We start from the raw sequence: 18,080 nt of genomic DNA on the forward strand, positions 1-18,080 counted from the left end.
TCCCTGCGGCTATTGTGGCTAAGTTGAAAACAATAATCCCCCCTAAAAAGATTGACTGGAATATGTTAGCAGCATGTAAACAGAAAGTTGACGAGTCAGTTGCAGATTTCTTCACGCGCTTTGAAGAAACGTTTCATGACTTTAGTGGCCAGTCGCTTACTGACGACACAGGCCGCCACCTTTTCGCGGACAAATATGTGGCTAATCTGCTGCCGGCAGTTGCGGCCCGGTTGAAAGCGAGTGAGAGTTCTTGGTCCTCCGCGACACCGACGGCCCTTCTGACCATCGCTCAGTATTATGAGCGTCAGGAGCACGAGGCGAAGGGCCAGGAGGAGAAGAAATCGAAAGATCTCAAAACCAAGGTGATGTTAGCACAAGTATATGGCCCGCCCCGACGGGGTAGTAATAATAGAGGAAGGGGCGGATCTTATGGCCCCCCTTCGGGCCGATCTGATTTGAATAGGAACCAGTGTGCGTATTGCAAGCAGTTGGGCCATTGGGCCAGGGAATGCCCAGTGTTGCGTGCTTCGCGTCAGGGGCACACTCCGGGTGGCCCGAGAGGTAGAGGGGGCTTCTCGAACTTTAGAGGGAATTCTAACGATAATGTCCGTTTCGATACTGCCGGGCAGCACCGAGATAGCTCAAATGTTTTTGATCGCCAGCACCAGTATCATGTATCGGGCATCGATCGCTCGGAATATCATGATTCTCAGCATGCATAGGAATGCGTTGGATGGGGGTCCGAATCAGTTGAGGTGCCGGTCGATCAGACGGGTCCTTATGTATCGGCTGAGGTTTTAGGTTCTACTGATCAGTTCCTAGTGGATACAGGAGCGACACGTAGTGCATTGTCTAGGTACTTGGTTCCGGGGGCTCCCCAATCCGGCTCAATGGTTACATCGGTAGGGTTTGACGGTACACTCTCCCGAAGCCCCCTTTCACAGCCCCTTACATTTAAGGTTGATTGTTTCTCTGCGCCCTGTCCGTTTCTGCTTGCCCCGTATACACCGGATAACATTATGGGCCTTGATATGTTAAAGCACTTTAGGGCTACAATCCGCTGTTCCCCTGAGGGTGTGAGGGTGATCTTAAATGACAACTATCCTCGGTCTGGGCGGATGTGTACGATATCAGAGGATGCATTGTTGGCTACCCTCCCCCGAGCTTTATGGGCGACTTCGGACACAGATGTGGGACAAATGGTGATTCCTCCGGTCCACATTAGTGTCCAGGAGGGGGCGGTGCTACCACGCCTCCCGCAGTATCGTATTTCCCAGGAGGGCGAGGAAGCTCTCATACAGATTGTGCAAGATTTGATCGCAGTAGGAGTAGTGGAAGAAGTTCCCTATAATATCTGTAACAGTCCGATTCTCCCTATTCTGAAAAAGGATACGGATGCAAGGGTCTATCGGTTCATAATTGATTTGAGGGAGGTAAATAAGATCGTGATACCTCAGTACCCGGTGGTCTCCGATATCACGACGTTGCTTACCTTGGTCCCGCCTACGGCGACCATGTTCTCAGTGATTGATTTGAAAAATGCCTTCTTTTCTATTCCCATTCACCCTGATAGCCGATTTCTTTTTGGGTTCACATTAAACAATAGATCTTATCGTTTTTGTAGAATTCCCCAGGGCTACACAGAAAGCCCTAGTATTTACAGTCAGGCTTTGAAGCGACAGTTGGACTCCTTTGTTTTACTCGAGGGGGTCGCCCTCATTCAATATGTCGATGACATCTTGTTGGCGGCTGACACCCTGGAATTGTGTGAGAAGAGCACGTTATCCCTACTTTCCTTTTTAGCATCCCACAATCATAAAGTATCTAGGAAGAAATTGCAATTCTGTAGACCAAAGGTGACTTATTTAGGTCACCTTTTGTCTAAGGAGGGGCGTGCACTCACACCAGATCGTATCCAAGTAATCTTGGACACACCGAGACCATCCACGCAGAAGGATGTGCGTGCATTTTTGGGCCTCGTTTCTTTTTGTAGACAGTGGATATTGGGGTTTTCACACATAGCTAAGCCATTACTAGCTCTCTTGACAAAAGATACGCCTATCCCAATCCCTTGGTCAGATGAGTGTGATGCTGCTTTTCAGCAATTGAGACAGGCCCTTTGTTCAGCACCAGTGTTAGGGACCCCTGATTATGCTAAACCCTTTTCGTTGTATGTGCATGAGAAAGATGGATGTGCATTATCAGTTTTAGTACAGATGCATGGTGATAAGCAACGCCCTTGTGCATACTTTTCGGCCGTACTTGATCCTGTCGCCCGAGCATTACCAGGGTGTTTTCGCTCGGTTGCGGCGACAGCTGTGTCAATACGCCAAAGTGAAGGAATTGTATTGTCCCATAAACTGTTGGTGTTAGTTCCCCATGCTGTTGATGCCCTGCTTAATCAAACAAAGACACAGCATTTGACCAGTGCCCGTTTAACGGGATATGAGTTGACGCTTTTGGCTCCTCATATTACGTTGAAAAGGTGCGTGACATTAAACCCGGCTACATTGTTGCCATACCCCGAGACCCAGCCGGAGGCACAGAAAGCGCATGATTGTATTCTTGTGACTGAGGAACAAACAAAGGGTCGTATTGATCTCCAGGATACGCCCTTTCCAGATGTAGATGGAGAACTATGGGTAGACGGATCATGCCTGAAGCTACCAGATGGTACGACTTCAGCAGCGTATGCAATTACTACGTTACAGACGATAGTGGAGACATCACGCATACCACAGAAATCAGCTCAAGCAGCGGAACTGATAGCGTTAACACGAGCGTGTGAGCTCAGTACAGGATTGTGTGTGAATGTTTACACAGATAGCCGCTATGCCTTCGGAGTAGCGCACGATTTCGGCCTACTCTGGAAGGAGAGAGGGTTTCTAACGTCACACGGGGTACAGATAATGCATGGGGAGTTAGTCCACAATCTTTTAACCGCATTGACATACCCGAAGAAAATTGCCATTGTTAAGTGTAGTGCCCATAGGAAAGTAGTTGATAAAGTTGGAGAAGGGAATGCGCTAGCAGACCGAGTAGCACGGGAGACTGCGATGCAGCCCGGTACTACTGCCATGTATGTAGTGAGGTCACAGGTGGAAAGATGGCGTGATGCAAAGGAAGAAGTGCGAGAAATGCAAAGGACCGCTTCCGATAAAGAGCGGGAGCAATGGGCTAGTGAGGGAGAATTGGATGATGAGGGTTATTGGAGAAATAAGCAGATGGATAGATGGAAGTTACCCACGGCTTTCGTACAACCTATGGTTCAAATGGCACATGGGCTAGCACATGTTGGAGCTTCCGCAATTGTAAAATTGCTTACCCAAGTCTGGGAGCATCCAGAGATTGCTAGCACGGCAAAGAGGGTGGTGCAGACCTGTATGATCTGTCTGAAGTATAACCCAGGGAAAGGCACGCGAACTCCAGCAGGAGGATTTGCGACGCCCACTGCACCCTTTGAGGTTCTGCAGATGGATTATATCCAGCTTGAGCGCTGTAACAATTTGAAGTATGTTCTAGTAGTGGTTTGCGCCTTCAGTAAATGGGTTGAGGCGTACCCTACGAAAGATAATACTGCAATGACCACGGCGAAGCTACTGCTAAAAGAGTTTTTCCCTCGATACGGCGTCTGTAGACTTCTGTGGAGTGATAATGGCCCTCACTTTGTAGCGGATGTTATAAAGTATGTCTTGAAGGGCCTAGGCATCACCCAGAAGTTCCACGCCGTGTTCCACCCCCAGTCTGCAGGACTAGTCGAGAAGTATAATGGTACACTGAAGCTTAAGATCGCCAAAATCCAGGCTTCAACATCTTTGACTTGGCCAGACGCCCTGACACTGGCGTTATTGTCAATTAGGTCAGTGCCACACTCTCGAACCGGCCTTACGCCGTACGAGATAGTATTTGGACGCCCAATGAATATTTGGGGTCCGCCAAGGCCTAAGGCTGTGTATGATGTACCTTGTGTAATGATGAGTGATTATCTGGCACAGTTAACGGATAACTTGGTTTCTATTCATCAACAGGTCCGAGAGGCGCTCCCTGATCGGTCTACCGGCGAAGGACATGGTCTCCGGCCTGGAGATCATGTCATGGTGAAAGTTTTTGACAGAACGAACAGTTTGGAGCCGAGATGGGTAGGACCTGAGCAAGTCCTTCTTGCAACGAGGACGGCAGTGCGAGTCTCGAACAGGAAGAATTGGATCCATTCCTTGCACTGTCGAAAGGTACCGCCCGGATTGGTGGAGTCTGCCGTGCTGACCGATCAACGAGAAATCCTAGCAGCAGAGACAGGCCGTGCTGCGGAGCCAAACGACACTGAGGAGCTCTTTCCGGACCACACGACTTCTGGAGGAAGGCGATATCATCTGCGACCAAGGAAGTGAGGTTTCCAGTACCGGGACATACTGTCAGAACGGCCCTTGGGTTAGTGAAACGGAGAGCCGATGAGGCAAGGGGGGGGGATCAGCCCTGCATTAGTGTAGTGACACCCGTCTTGGCCCGCTGGTGAAGAAATCAACCGCTGCCCAGGGGGAAGAGTTCTGACAGACCTTTTTAGTTTCAGGAAGATATCAGGGTATTGTTTCTTTTGACATGGAGAAGAAGAAAATCCTTTGTGCGTTGGGGTTCATGCTAACAGTAGCTATTGTTGGCATAACAACATGGTTTGTGGAGGAGGTAACTCCTGCTCGGAAAACACTTGTGTTGACGACTCCAGTGCCTGCGGAGCACTACTTTTATACATTACCGTATCAAGAGTTGAAGCATCGACAGTCCTATTTGAATAACACTTTCATTCAGATGCTGCATCATACCCACGTTGCTACGAACGCTACGAACTGTTGGATATGTGGGATGATGCCAGCCCATCAGAAGAAAGGAGGTACGCCATTCATACCACTTCCTTTCTCTCATAATGGCTCTTGTAGAGCATGGTACACTTTGCTGTTTGCCACTCGGAAACCGACAGTGGGACGATTGCTTTTCAGACTCAATAAAGAATGTCATCAGGACAAAAATGGATATCCACAGGCAAATGGGACAATTTGGGAATGGGAAGAGTACCGACCAGACAATGAATCCATTCCCTATATCTTCACGAATACCAGAGACACTGTGGGGAAGGACAAATTTGTGATCCAAGTGGCCCAAGCCCAAGCGGACCTGTGTGTCCAGAGTGTGGGTTTTATCCCTGTTGGTGTCAGTGATTGCATAACCGTATTGAACATTGACGGGTTGAACAACAGTACCTTCCTAGCGTCCCATAATACCTACTTTGTATGTGGAAATAAAGGCTATTACCGTTTGCCGGCTGGGTGGTCTGGGGTATGCTATGTATCATTCCTATTACCTCCTGTATTCCTGGCACCCGCGTCATATCATAAGGATTTGAAATTGTTGAATAATGTGACTGTAAATAGATATAAACGTACTTTATCGATCGACGATGTGGATCAAACTGATACTAGCTTGCAACAGTATATTGATTTTAACTTAGGATTGTTTTTCTTTGTCGGAGCCGCTTTGAATAGTAGGAAGATCCGAAGATTAACAAGAGTGGTAGAAGCTGTGACTAATCAGACTGCTGCTGCTCTTGGGAATCTTACGGAAGAGTTACAAATAACTAGGATTGTTGCATTGCAGAATCGTATGGTATTGGATGTAATGCTAGCTGATCGAGGAGGAGCCTGTAAAATTATTGGAAGTAGCTGCTGTGTGTTCATCCCTGATCATACGCCATCTGTTTATAGCGCCATTAACAAGCTGCATAAAATAGCAGCTGAAATCCACACAGAAAATGGCACTTGGTCCTTTTCTGGATGGTTTTGGGCGTTGGTTACTGCCTGGGGATGGAAGGTTCTAACTGGTCTCTGTATTATTATAGCAATTCTGTTCTTTTTCTGTCTGTGTATTCAATGTGGACCATTGTGCTGTTCCGTATGCGTTTCATTCTGCATTCCCGATAAGAAAGCTATTGCCGATGTTGCTCGCCAGAAGGGTCTAGCTAAAGAGGTTAAAGGAATGATGATAATTGACATATATGATGATTATTCTTGGAAACCGGATGTCTTCAGTAAATGCTGAAAGGGTCGTCTGTTGTAAATTAAAGCAGAATGTGATTAAGCATTTACTGAAAACATTAATGCTTTCCCTTTAGATCATGTTTTCCTCGTTATGTTGTCCTAAGTCCGGACTCCATTTTGTATTGACATGCTGCCACGTGTTCATCACGAGGAGAGTCCGACCTCTGTGTTAGTTGCTCTTGTAATCTGCCTAGTAACAGTTTATAAATAGCTCTCTTGTCCATCTGGCGCATGCCCAGACTTGACCACATCTGTTATAATTAGCTTTGCTTGACCATGTGTTTTCGCGGGCTCAAGGAGTGTGTTAGCTCCGCCCATGTATTGATTCAGTATCGAGAATGGCCATAAATGGTAATGTTCTTCGACTTCATGTGGTATCCACCCACTTATGAGCCCCTCTGTTGTGTATAAAAGGGGACAATGTACGCAAGTTCTTTGTGCTACTCCTTGCAATACTGAAGAGTGTTGTGTGGATTTTAGGACCACCCTTAAGGGTTAATAAACGTTGTTTTTGTACTTTGCAGTTTCCGTGCCAACTTCCTTATAGATTCCGTTACAGGAGAGCGAACCCTTGTGCCTTGCGGGCCTAGCTGGGGCCTGTATTCATCATGTGTAGTGCATCCACTTCCCAGCCCCTGAACCTTCCCTTGGCATCATGTAAGCCACCCCTATGGTAGGGTGCATTGTATGTGTAAGGTAGGACATGCTCTGATGTGTGTAGCATGTCCTGGTAGTGAATTACACCCAATTTCGTTTTTCACTACTGTAAGGCTACCTGTTCTTCATAGGCCAGAATGGGAGGTTTGGCTATTACATTCTATAGTCCTAACTGACCCACAGAACATGGTAGAAAAACGAATTTAGTATGCCTGAGCTCAGAATATTAAAATACATCTTTTAGTGAAGTTTATTTTTATATTCTGTGTTTGAAAATACCACTTTTAGAAAGTAGGTATTTTCTTGCCTAAGCCTTCCAGTGTGCTCTGCTGTTATGTGTATTGGATGTCTGGTTTTGGAGGGACAGGGCAGGCTGAGTCAGACCTGGGTTGAATAGAGAGATCTGCATTGGAGTATGGGAAGGGGCAGCTCCTGGACCTGAATAGGGCTGTGCCTGGCAAGGTGAATGCTGGCTCCAACTCCCACTGTGCGTCTGATGGCAGAGCCCCTCTTTCTGAAAGGAAGGATGCAGCCTGGTAAACAAAGTGCTCCAGGGCTGGGCAGAACTGGTTCTGGCTGGGTTCAGTGACTTGTAGCTTCTGAGAACAAAGACTTTTGGGGTATAAATATCTGTGCTGAAACCCCTACAATTTGTATTGCTCCTGGGCATAATCGGGAATGTAAGTACTCCCGAAATTTTAAAAAAACAGCAAAGATTGTAGTTTTTTCAGAGTTGTGGGAGCGCGCAAACATGCGCATTTCTCCAGGAAGTGAGGTGCTAAACCTCGACATTCGTTGAGTTGAGTTCATAGCCCAAAAACAACACTGTATACTCTGCAATGTGTGAGTTCACAAAGTTAAATTTGTAACCGAAGTACGCAAACATGACAATGATGCGGTCAACGCGACACAGATGCGGCCATAATTCGTCGTCTGTGAGATAAATATCATCAACATACAACGCATCAGGGTCTATGCTCTCTAACAGAGAGACTACACATGCGGCAAAGATGCCAGGACTGTTTTTGTAGCCCATGGCTAATCTTTTTAGGTTATGGCTATAAAAGCCATTGGAGATGTCAAGTGTGGTCTTAAACCTTTTTCTCACAAGACTATCAACGAGGGCAGAACTGTGGGTATTTTGTAGCGCGCACGTTCGACAATGAGAGATCAAATGCGGATAATCCAAAACTAGGCGGTACGACCCATCAGGTTTGGTTACAGTGAAAAGAGGATTATTCATGGGTGACACACATGTTTCAATTACACCTTGATATTCCAATTGTTCAAGGATTTCTGCGACGTGAAATCTAGCTTCTCGGCGCATGGGATATTGGGGTTGTGGCTGTGGCATAGACCGTAATGGAATCTCATGGCTTGGTGAAAATTTATCCCACCCGACCTGCGTACAGTACAACGCCGGAGCAAGCACCTCTGCCCACTCTTCTGCAAAGTTCTGAGCACTGTGTGCACTGTGTGTGCGAATGATGGGAGGATTACTTCCTCCCCTCTTGGAGCGGCCAAAACGAAAGCTGGGGGCCAGTCCCCCTCTGCTTATAGAATGTCATATGTAGAGGTCAGATTCTCCCAAAATATCCCTTTATGACACGTTGTATGTCACCTTCAATTAAAAAGACTATGTCATATAGTCTGTCAGGGGGAGCCACTCTAGTGTCAGCAGTTTCTACAGTAATAAATGTGTCAGTTGCTGTCGCCTTCAGATATGGACGCAGCGCTTGCCGCACTATTGTAACCTCTGCTGCGCTGTCTAGCAGCGTTAGTGCCCATGTTAGGTTCCGAAGCTGTGTTCTCACTATCTGTGGCATACCTCGCTGTTAGTGCAGCAACTTTCTTTTTCTGAAACGGAGGTCGTTGACGTGCAAATTCGTCCTGCTTGCCTTTACCATCAGCCGGGTGGGGCTGCTCACATCCTTGTGGGGTACCCCGACCTCTGCCACGTTCTCCTCTACTGGACTGTGAGACCGATGTTTCCTGTGAAGAACGAGGAGAACGTTGTTCAGGAACCTGAAATCTATCAGGAGACCTTATTCTTGTACGATCGCGCAATTCATATGTGCGTTCAGTAGTCACTGGTATTGGTGACACGGGACGAGAGCCCTGTTTCTGTTGCTGCTTCCCCTGTTTCTTAGTTTTCCAATTTTGTTTAGGAAAAGCTGGACGGTCGTCTTTAGTAAACTTAACCGTCTGAGTTTGCGGTTGCGCTGTTGTTTTAGCAAAAGGCTTAACACCCAAACTATTGCGGCCAATGGTCTTATAAGCCTCTGCAATTATTCTTGGTAACTGCCGGGGTTTATCGACGTCGGCGACGAGGCACAGCTCATTCGACAGTTGAAAGTTAACCGCATCTCCCTTGACATTAGCAAGGATGAGATCAGCAACTACGTCGAACACACCGACAAGCCTCATTCCCAACTCGACCTCCGCCTCCGGACCGTGCTCATCCTGAACACGCTTGATCACGGAGGGCAGTACAGTCATAGACGGTGTGCCGAAACACTTCGCGTAGACTGCTGCAAATACTTACCTCAGTTCTCACAATCTGTTACGTCTGGGACTAGGTCTTTCTGCAAACTAATTGCAAGGATCCTGTGTTTTTCCACAGGAGTAGAATTAGGAAATACCGCTTCCAGCTGGTCAAATTTCTCAGCAAGCCAATAAGGCATATCATCCTTATTCTGGGGGTGCTTGCCCATTACCAAATTAACCATGACGAGACTAATAGTAATCCCGGCCGGTCCAGCTGGATGCGTCGCAACCCCAGCTGCCCCCACCTGGACATTGCGAGAGATGTATTGCACCAAAGCCCTGTGTACCGCAATCAAGGCGGTATGTAGTTGACGTAAGTCATCCACTGGGGCTTGCAAATATCTTGGATGAGATGTGAACCCGGCCAAGACTGGCCAAGTGGCCCCAGGAATAGACAAGGAACCTAACCGAACCGGAGTAACGGTGTGGGGGAGGGCGCCATTGAACCAAATACACTGCTGCCAAGCGGAAATCGGAATTTCCTGCGTCCTATACGGCGTGAAATTAGCTGGAACTGCCGTAGGAGTGTATGCGTGAAACGTCTTATCATCCGCATTCACCTCCGGAAAAGTAACCCAAGAGTAAAACAGCTCATAGGGGAACGATGCATCGGCACTCACTACAAAGATAATAGACATTCCATCGTCTGGCACCCCGAACTGCGTCAAATGACGCCAGAGATGTGCGCGACTATGCGTTGCAATAGCAACCTCAGCCATAAGGATGCAGAGAAGAAAAACAATCTATATTAAACCATAGCACAAAAAGGGTCAGTAATTCAAAAAGAAACCTTTTTAATTGTCAAGCTTGATTGAACCTATAAGTCAACTATATAGGTAGGTTTAAACCGTCACTCCCGCCAACCGGAAACAGGATTGAGGGTGTTGTGGACAAATATAAGCACTACTAAGGCGTCTCAATCATAAGACCAAAATGTTAGGCGCCATGCTGCGGGGGTTCTGCTCATGCACAGATCTTTGCGCAGGAAACCAGGACTTCAGTGAATTGTGGTGTACCAAAATACTCACCTCAGTACCCAGAACCCCTATCCGACTAGCATCAGTGTCTCATTCGTTCTCCATATCTTCTTGAAGCTACCAATGATTAGACAACCCAGAACAAGTGACTTAGAGTACTTTCAGGAATGGTGGGAAGCAGAAACACCGTTTTGTTATTATTCTCATATCAGTCCACAATGTGAGTAATCAGAGACACGGAAAAGTTTAAAATGTTTATTTTTAACTACGTGCTCTAAGGTGCAGTACTTTGGCAAACATAAGCAGACAAATGATTAGAAATTTGCTACTTATAAGAATAAAACGGCTAGACAATTACTAAATAAATTAGAAGGTGAAATAAGAGCGATTGATATACAGCTCTACAGGACCAACCCTGATCCAATAATTAAATCCCTTAATCAGGAGAGGAAGGAGAAAGAAGCATTCTTAAGAGATTTCCTGGAGGCGAGGGCAAAAGAAAAGTGGGAGACGAGTAAGCTGGCTCACTATGAATATGGCGAAGGATGTGGCAAGCTACTCGCCTGGAAAATAAAATCAGATCACTCTAGAAATAAAATCAAAGAACTTTTAGTAGGGAATCCCCCTAAAAAAACCCTAGATGAAATAATCATTAAGGAGGAATTTAGACAATTCTTTGGGGGCCTCTACTTAGAAGATAGCTTTCCTACTAAATCTCAGATCGATCGATATTTAGAAAATTTAACTCTCCCGAGTACGACGCCAGCCCAGATCGCAGAGCTAAATGAAGAAATTTCAGAAGAGGAAATTACCCAAGCTCTAAAAGACCTTAAAAAAGCTAAAGCGGCAGGCCCAGACTCCATTCCAAACGAATTCTATACTGCTCTCCAGGAATCCTTACTTCCTCATTTAACACTTTTATTTAACGAGATCTTTGTGAATAAAATGAAACAACCAGGCTCATGGGATGAAGCAACAATTACTCTAATTTTAAAATCAGACAAAAATTCTTGTAAATGTGAATCTTACAGACCCATATCACTTTTGAACTGTGATTACAAGATTTATACTCAGATCCTCACAAAAAGGTTGAGCAAATGTGCAGTGAATTTAATCCACGAAGATCAGAAAGGTTTTATAAAAGGTAGACAGCTACAAGAGCTCACTCATCAACTTATTGGGGCAATAGACATTTCAGTCCATCAAAAGATACCTCTTTCAATCATAACACTAGACGCGGCGAAAGCCTTTGACAGAGTTAATTGGGCTTTTCTACACGCTGTCTTAGAAAAATTCAATTTAGGGGCAAATTTCTTGGAGGCCATTAGAAACATCTATAGTTCCCCTTCAGCTAAGATCCTTGTAAATGACAGCCTATCAGAAAAAATCTACATCAAAAGAGGCACCAGACAGGGCTGTCCGCTCTCCCCCCTTCTCTTCAACCTATACATAGAACCCCTCGCCTTATCTATTAGAAATAACATAAAGATAAAACCATTCTGTTACAAAAATTGGACAAAAAAAGTCGCACTGTATGCCGATGATCTAATGATTTTCACTGACAATTTCGCCGAAGCAAGCCCTGACATTGATCAAATGATAAAAGATTTCGGAACTATCTCAGGCTATCAAATAAACCAATCAAAATCAGAAATCATGGAATGGAATACTAGGAGCAACTCATTGCTGGTAAAATCAAAGATTAGAAATCTTGGGTTGGATATAATCAAGGATATAAATACGATCTCACAAACCAATCTTAATAGAGTTACAACAGAAGCAAAGAAGCTCCTAAGAACTTGGAGTGGTCTTCCCTTAACTTTCTTAGGTAGATCCAATATTGTTAAAATGGCTATACTCCCAAAATTCACCTTTCTATTCAGTGCAATCCCCCTGGAATTTAACAAACCTGCCATACTCAAATTACAGGGAGAAATAAACAGCTTCATATGGAATTCCAAATGCCCAAGAATAGCCTGGAAAAAACTCAGAAGAACAAAAACCCAAGGCGGAATAGCAAGCCCAGACATATTAGAATATTGCAAGGCCTTCCAATTCAAATACACCAGGATACTCCCACAAAATTATGAGGCATATCCACCACACTTACAAGCGATGGTAGATACAGGGGGACACTTCCTATACAAATTTGGACACCAAAAGTTTTTCAAAAAGATTAAACTGAAAATTCTCCAGTCGGCAGCAAGGTTATGGCTGCAAATTAGGAAATCCACCAAAATTCCTTATTACAGTCAATATGCCCCACTCTGGGATTCTCCTGGAACTCCGGATTGCCTCAAAGACCAACTGGCTTTACCGTTAATGAGAGCAGGTATCATGACCTGGGGGGCTCTAATCCTAAATGGCAAACTAATTAGCTGGGACTTGCTGACGGACATCACAGAAACTCACCTATCAAAGTTTAAATATTACCAACTATCAAGTTGGATAAGTTCAATAACAGAACCTCTTGAGGGAAACCAGCAATTGGAACTTAAAATGATTGGATCTGCCCCCCAGAAAAAAGAAGTCTCATTGTGGTACTGGTCTCTAATAACAGCAGGAGAAGAAAATTTCACGACTCCAGAATCGACCTGGGGAACCTCTCTGCCGACTACAGATCTTTCATACATATGGCATGCATCAACGAGAAAATGTTGGGATATTATCCAGTCCGCCGCACTAAGGAGAAATCATATTTTTACTATCCATAGAGTTTATTGGACCCCAAAGAAACTTTCAAAGTTCAAAAGCCAACAACAACCGAAAAAATGTCCAAAATGCGGGGAAGATAAGGCAGACGATATCCATATGTTTTTGCAGTGCCCCCAGCTCGAAGACTTCTGGATAAAAGTTGGTAAGACTCTGACGGATCTCTTCGGCAAACAAATTCCTGTAAGTATGGAACTGGTGTTTTTTGGGATTCATAAAACAGAGGTAAACACAAGTATTTTAAGCCTAAAACAAGAGAACCTTCTTTTCATATTAATACTTTTGGCGCGTAGAGAAATATGCATAAACTGGGTTTGTACTACTCCACCTAACCATTTAGATTGGTGGGAATCAATAGCTAGAGTTAACAAATTGGACAGAAGTGGAAGACCTAGAAAAAAACATAACTTTTGGGAATTATGGGAGTGCTTTCTCAATTCTTATGACCAAATCAAGTCCAATGATTTTACTATTGGCAATACTCCAATCGATTAAGGGCTATCGATTTCCTTGTGGTGTCGAGGTGATAAACAGATCTCCAGTTGCAAGGAAAACTCACTGTTGACGAAACTTTGAGTCGTGGCCTTAGGAACCGAAAACGACAGCACTGGTTTCCCATATCATAACCTGACACATGTATTGCAAAATGAGGACAAAAAAAAAAAAAAAAAAAAAAGAAATAAAACCATCAGCATTGTTACAATACCATAGAAAATGAAGGGAGAAATCATATTAAAATGATAGTGGAAAACAAGTCCTATAATACTTTGTGAACCACCCTTCCTTGGCTAGTGAACTAGTTTTATAAACTAATAGAAGGTCTCTAGGTTTGAATGGGGAACCCCATACCTCCAAGATCAGCTTAGGTGAATCACATCACAGGATCAGCACTGCTCTCTGTGTCTGGAAAGGTTTTTTTAAGAGTGTCAAAATCATGCATGCAAATGCAATATTAAAGGCACCCGAGTTTCAGATATTTGCAGCTGTGTGCGTGTTGTGTCTAGAGTGTGGGCCGATCAACCTGAATTCAAAAGCATACATTGTAATTTGACCTCGACGGCTTCTGCACACAGTGTTCAGACTAAGGTCGCAGTGTACGTCAAAGGATGTGAAAAACAGACCGTTCTCATGAGAAGAAAAAGCAAGCAGGCAGTTTTACTTGTAATAACAGCTACCTGTAGTGTTGTGTGCAAAAGCAGCAAAGTGGCAAGATGGCGCTAACATCTAAAATGCTTATGCTAACATAGCAATGTATGTAGACAAAACCCTGTCTCCACTGCAGCACCAGCAACCCTCCTCGCACCTGCAACGGAAGTCGCAAAGTATTCTCATTTGCACCTCACTCACGCAACCGGAACCTCCACCAGTAAGCTCACACTCACCGTGCTCACACCTTTACTGTCACTTGTGCCAGCATCTGTACTGGCACTTTAACTCTCACATGCACCCACACTTGGACTGGCATCATTAATCTCTCTCACAGCAGCGCTGACCTCTGCTCTGGCACTGGCGTTCACCCCTGCTCTCCTGCTCGCAGTCACAGCTATTCTGGCACTTGCACCAGTAACATCTGGGCACTGCGAGAAGATTTGAATACAATTCTTTGGTGGCTTCATGCAGCGCCTCGGTCTCTTGCAGCCACACTCACTGCAGAGCGGTGGAGGGCGGTGATTCCTAATCCTCAAAGAGCAGAAATATTGCCAGGGAGACTCCTGGTAACTTTGATTCCACCGACTACCAATGTTTTCCAATTTAATATCAGAATTGCATGGTCTGAGTAAACCAGCCCTGCCCAGCACCAAGCGTCAGGTGTTACAGTGCCTGAGCTGAGCTCTGCATTGCAGCCACTGTCTGCTCAAACTTGAGCTCAGCAGTGAGGCTGGCTCAGGCTCCACGCTGGGGCCTTTCTCACATCCTAGTGCCCTTCCATTTCTGGTGCTTTACAGCATTTTTCAGATTTTGTCAGTGTTTCTTGTCGCTCAAATGGGTGTAATTTCTGATATTTATATATTTCCCTCGTCTTCATTGCTTGATTTTTGCTTGCGAGAATGTGTCACTCATAGTTCTTAAATGTCACTCATAATTACACTGAAATTATGAAAATGTCACACATCAGCAATCTGAAACCTTGGCAGCTATGTGAAGTTTCAGTTAGTTGGGGATGACATGGGTCACCAGCAGTGGATTGTTTAACTGCAGAGCCCACGGTGACACCCCTGCAGTGGAAGTTGGCCGTCTGCCTGCCGCGCATCCCAGCAAACTCGGCTAGAGCTGCCGGACTCTCTCACGGGAAGCAGCGAGCAGAGCCCGGGAGAGCCTGACCCGCCCGGACCCTGAAACTGGGAAGTAACTCCCGTAGGGTGACCAACCGTCCGTAAATTTCATGGACAGTCCGTAATTTCGGCCGTCTGTCCGTTGTCCGTGAAGGATTCTTTAACGGACGCCGTTTGTCCGTAATTTTAACCGGGCATCGATCGCACCACCCTAAAGCCGGCACAGCTTCCACCCACCTCCCTGCTTGACTCCGATGCTTTTGAGGTCGGGTGTAACAGACTCCGATGCAGCACCAAAGCTCAGATACCCAGCAGCATTGGAGAGGCCCAGCGGGATGGCAACCCTCACACCTTCCGCCCTTGATGAGCTGTTAAGAGGGGCTTGAAGGTGACTGAGAGGGAAAGGCTGCAGCTTCAGTGGCAGGGGCACCTATTCTGATGGAAACATCCCTGAATGCGTCATGTCTCTGCAATGTACAGGGGCCTCACACATTCCCTTTCTGCCCAGGGCCCCAAAAATCGTAGAACCGGCCTGATTACACGGAGGCAGCACGTGGTTCTCTTCACAGAGCTTAATTACTGTTACTAAATTGTAAGCAAACCTCTGTTCTTCAAACATGCAGTCTATAATGTAATAAAATAAAGAAATGGCACAATCGCACCCACGCTGATTAACAAAGTATGGAGGACAATCAGTTAAATCAGTTCTCTTAGAGTATCTCCTTTAAGTACTGTACATCACAGTGGGGGATGGCAAAACTAACATTTTAGAAAGAGAGCCTGTCGTCTCGTTGTCATGTCCAGGAGGGGTTGAGGAGCCCTACACCACCATGGAAGAGACCAAGATGATACTAGAATACTGCACGCCCACCCTGGTGGAGCCTGTTCCACCTCCTGTGATGGCTCCTGCCCCCCCCCAGGGATGACTCCTGTCCCCCCATGTGGTGGCTCCTGCCCCCCCCCCCCTGTGATGGCTCCTGTCCCCCCCTCCCCTGTAGGGGATCCTGTCTCCGCCCTGGGTGGTTTCTGTCCCAGTCCTGGAATGGCTCCTGCAGCGAGGGTGAAGTTCTTGATGGGCCTCTTCTCAAAAAGGCTCAGCTCAAAATTAATATAAAAAGGTGAGCGAGTGAGTAAGTGAAGGGATGGATGGAAGGTTGGATTGATTAGTGAAAGGGTGAATGGATGAATGAAAGATTGAATAGATGGATAATGAGATATTATGGATGGATCGATGAGTGAGTGGAAGGATGGATGAGAGAAAAGGTAAATAGCTGGATGTATGGGTCGAAGGGTAGCTGGGTAGCTGGATGGGTAATAGGGTGGATGGATGAGTGAAAGGATGGATGAGTGAAAAGGTGGATGATGAGAGTGGATGGATGGATGAGTGAAATGATGGATGGATTGAATTGATAAGTGCAAGGGTGAATGGATGGATGGATGGAAGAGTGAGTGAAAGGGAGGGTAGGTGGACAAAAGGATGAATAGATGAGTGGAGGAGTGAAAGGATAAATGGATGAGAGAAAGGATGGATGAGTAATAGGGTCAATGGATGGATTCATGAGTGGATGAGTAGATGGGTGGGTGGATGGATGGAAGGAAGGATGGCTAAGTGAAAGGGTCGATGGCGAGAGAAAGGGAGGATGGATGGATGACTGAAAGGGTGGATAGGTGGAAGGATGAGTGACTGGGTGGATGGATGAGTAAGTGAAAGGATGGCTGGATGGGTGAAAGGGTAAATGGCTGGATGGATGAGTGAATGGATGGATGGATGGGTAGAAGAGTAGATGGATGAGTGTACAGATGGATAGGGTGAAAGGATGGATGGAAGGATAATGGATGGATGAGTGAAAGGATGGATGAAGGGATGGATGAGTGAAATGATAGATGGAAGGATACATGATGGATAGGTTTGCAAATGGTTGAATATGTTTGGATATGGCTGGGCTTACTTATATACTATTGCGCGGCCTCCTCTGATGTGTCTGTAAAACTTACCTATTGTCCTGAAGTTTTGTCCAGAATTTTGACCTCCTGTCCTGAATTTGTGTCCTGAATTTTGACCCTTTGTCCTGAATTTTTACACTCACCGTCCTGAATTTGCCCAATGCCAGTTGGTCACCCTAAACTCCCGGTGCACGGGGTGCAGGGGTGGTCTTGGAACAGCGCGCCCGCAGGGGTCGTGTGCTGTCCACCACAAACACCGCGGGCTTCCTTTGGAGGTGAGGCGGCCGCCCAGCAATTCCAGGCCAGGAGACCCCCCAATGCAATACCAGAGGACGGAGAATTCGACCACAGCGAAGGCAATGGAAGCGAAGGCCAGAAGCCGGCGTCCGACCTGCAGCGCAGGCGCAGTGACGTCAAAGTCTATAAGGAGATGTGTGAATTTTATGCAAGATTGTAAGTTTATGGCTTAGGGTGGTTTCCAAGGGTGGAAACGTTAGGTGGGCCAGCCCGTCCGAATTTCAGGTCATGTCACTAATGTTCCTTTACGATTAACTGATCACAGGTGGTGCGCGTGCGCAAAGCAACGAAAATGATGTTTTCGGAAATAAAGCGCGCAACGTGCAGTCTAATAATGCGTGTTTGGAAATGTATTTTAAGAAATGCGAGCGAGTAAAGGTGACGTTCTCTTATTGGTGCCAATTGAGGGTTATAGGAACTGCAGCCAAAAGTGATAAGTCAAGGAATCTTTGGAAGTGCTAATGGGTTCGCATATTTTTTAATTTGTGGTGAATTATTTAGGGAGCACGCTGCTGTATGATTAACTCGTCTGCCGAGAGATAATTTACTTGTCGGTGGACTATGGTTGGAAGAAGAGCGGTATGTTG

The sequence above is a fragment of the Triturus cristatus genome, chromosome 2_1 (assembly GCF_964204655.1).
Source record: "Triturus cristatus chromosome 2_1, aTriCri1.1, whole genome shotgun sequence".
In the NCBI taxonomy this organism is placed as follows: domain Eukaryota; kingdom Metazoa; phylum Chordata; class Amphibia; order Caudata; family Salamandridae; genus Triturus; species Triturus cristatus.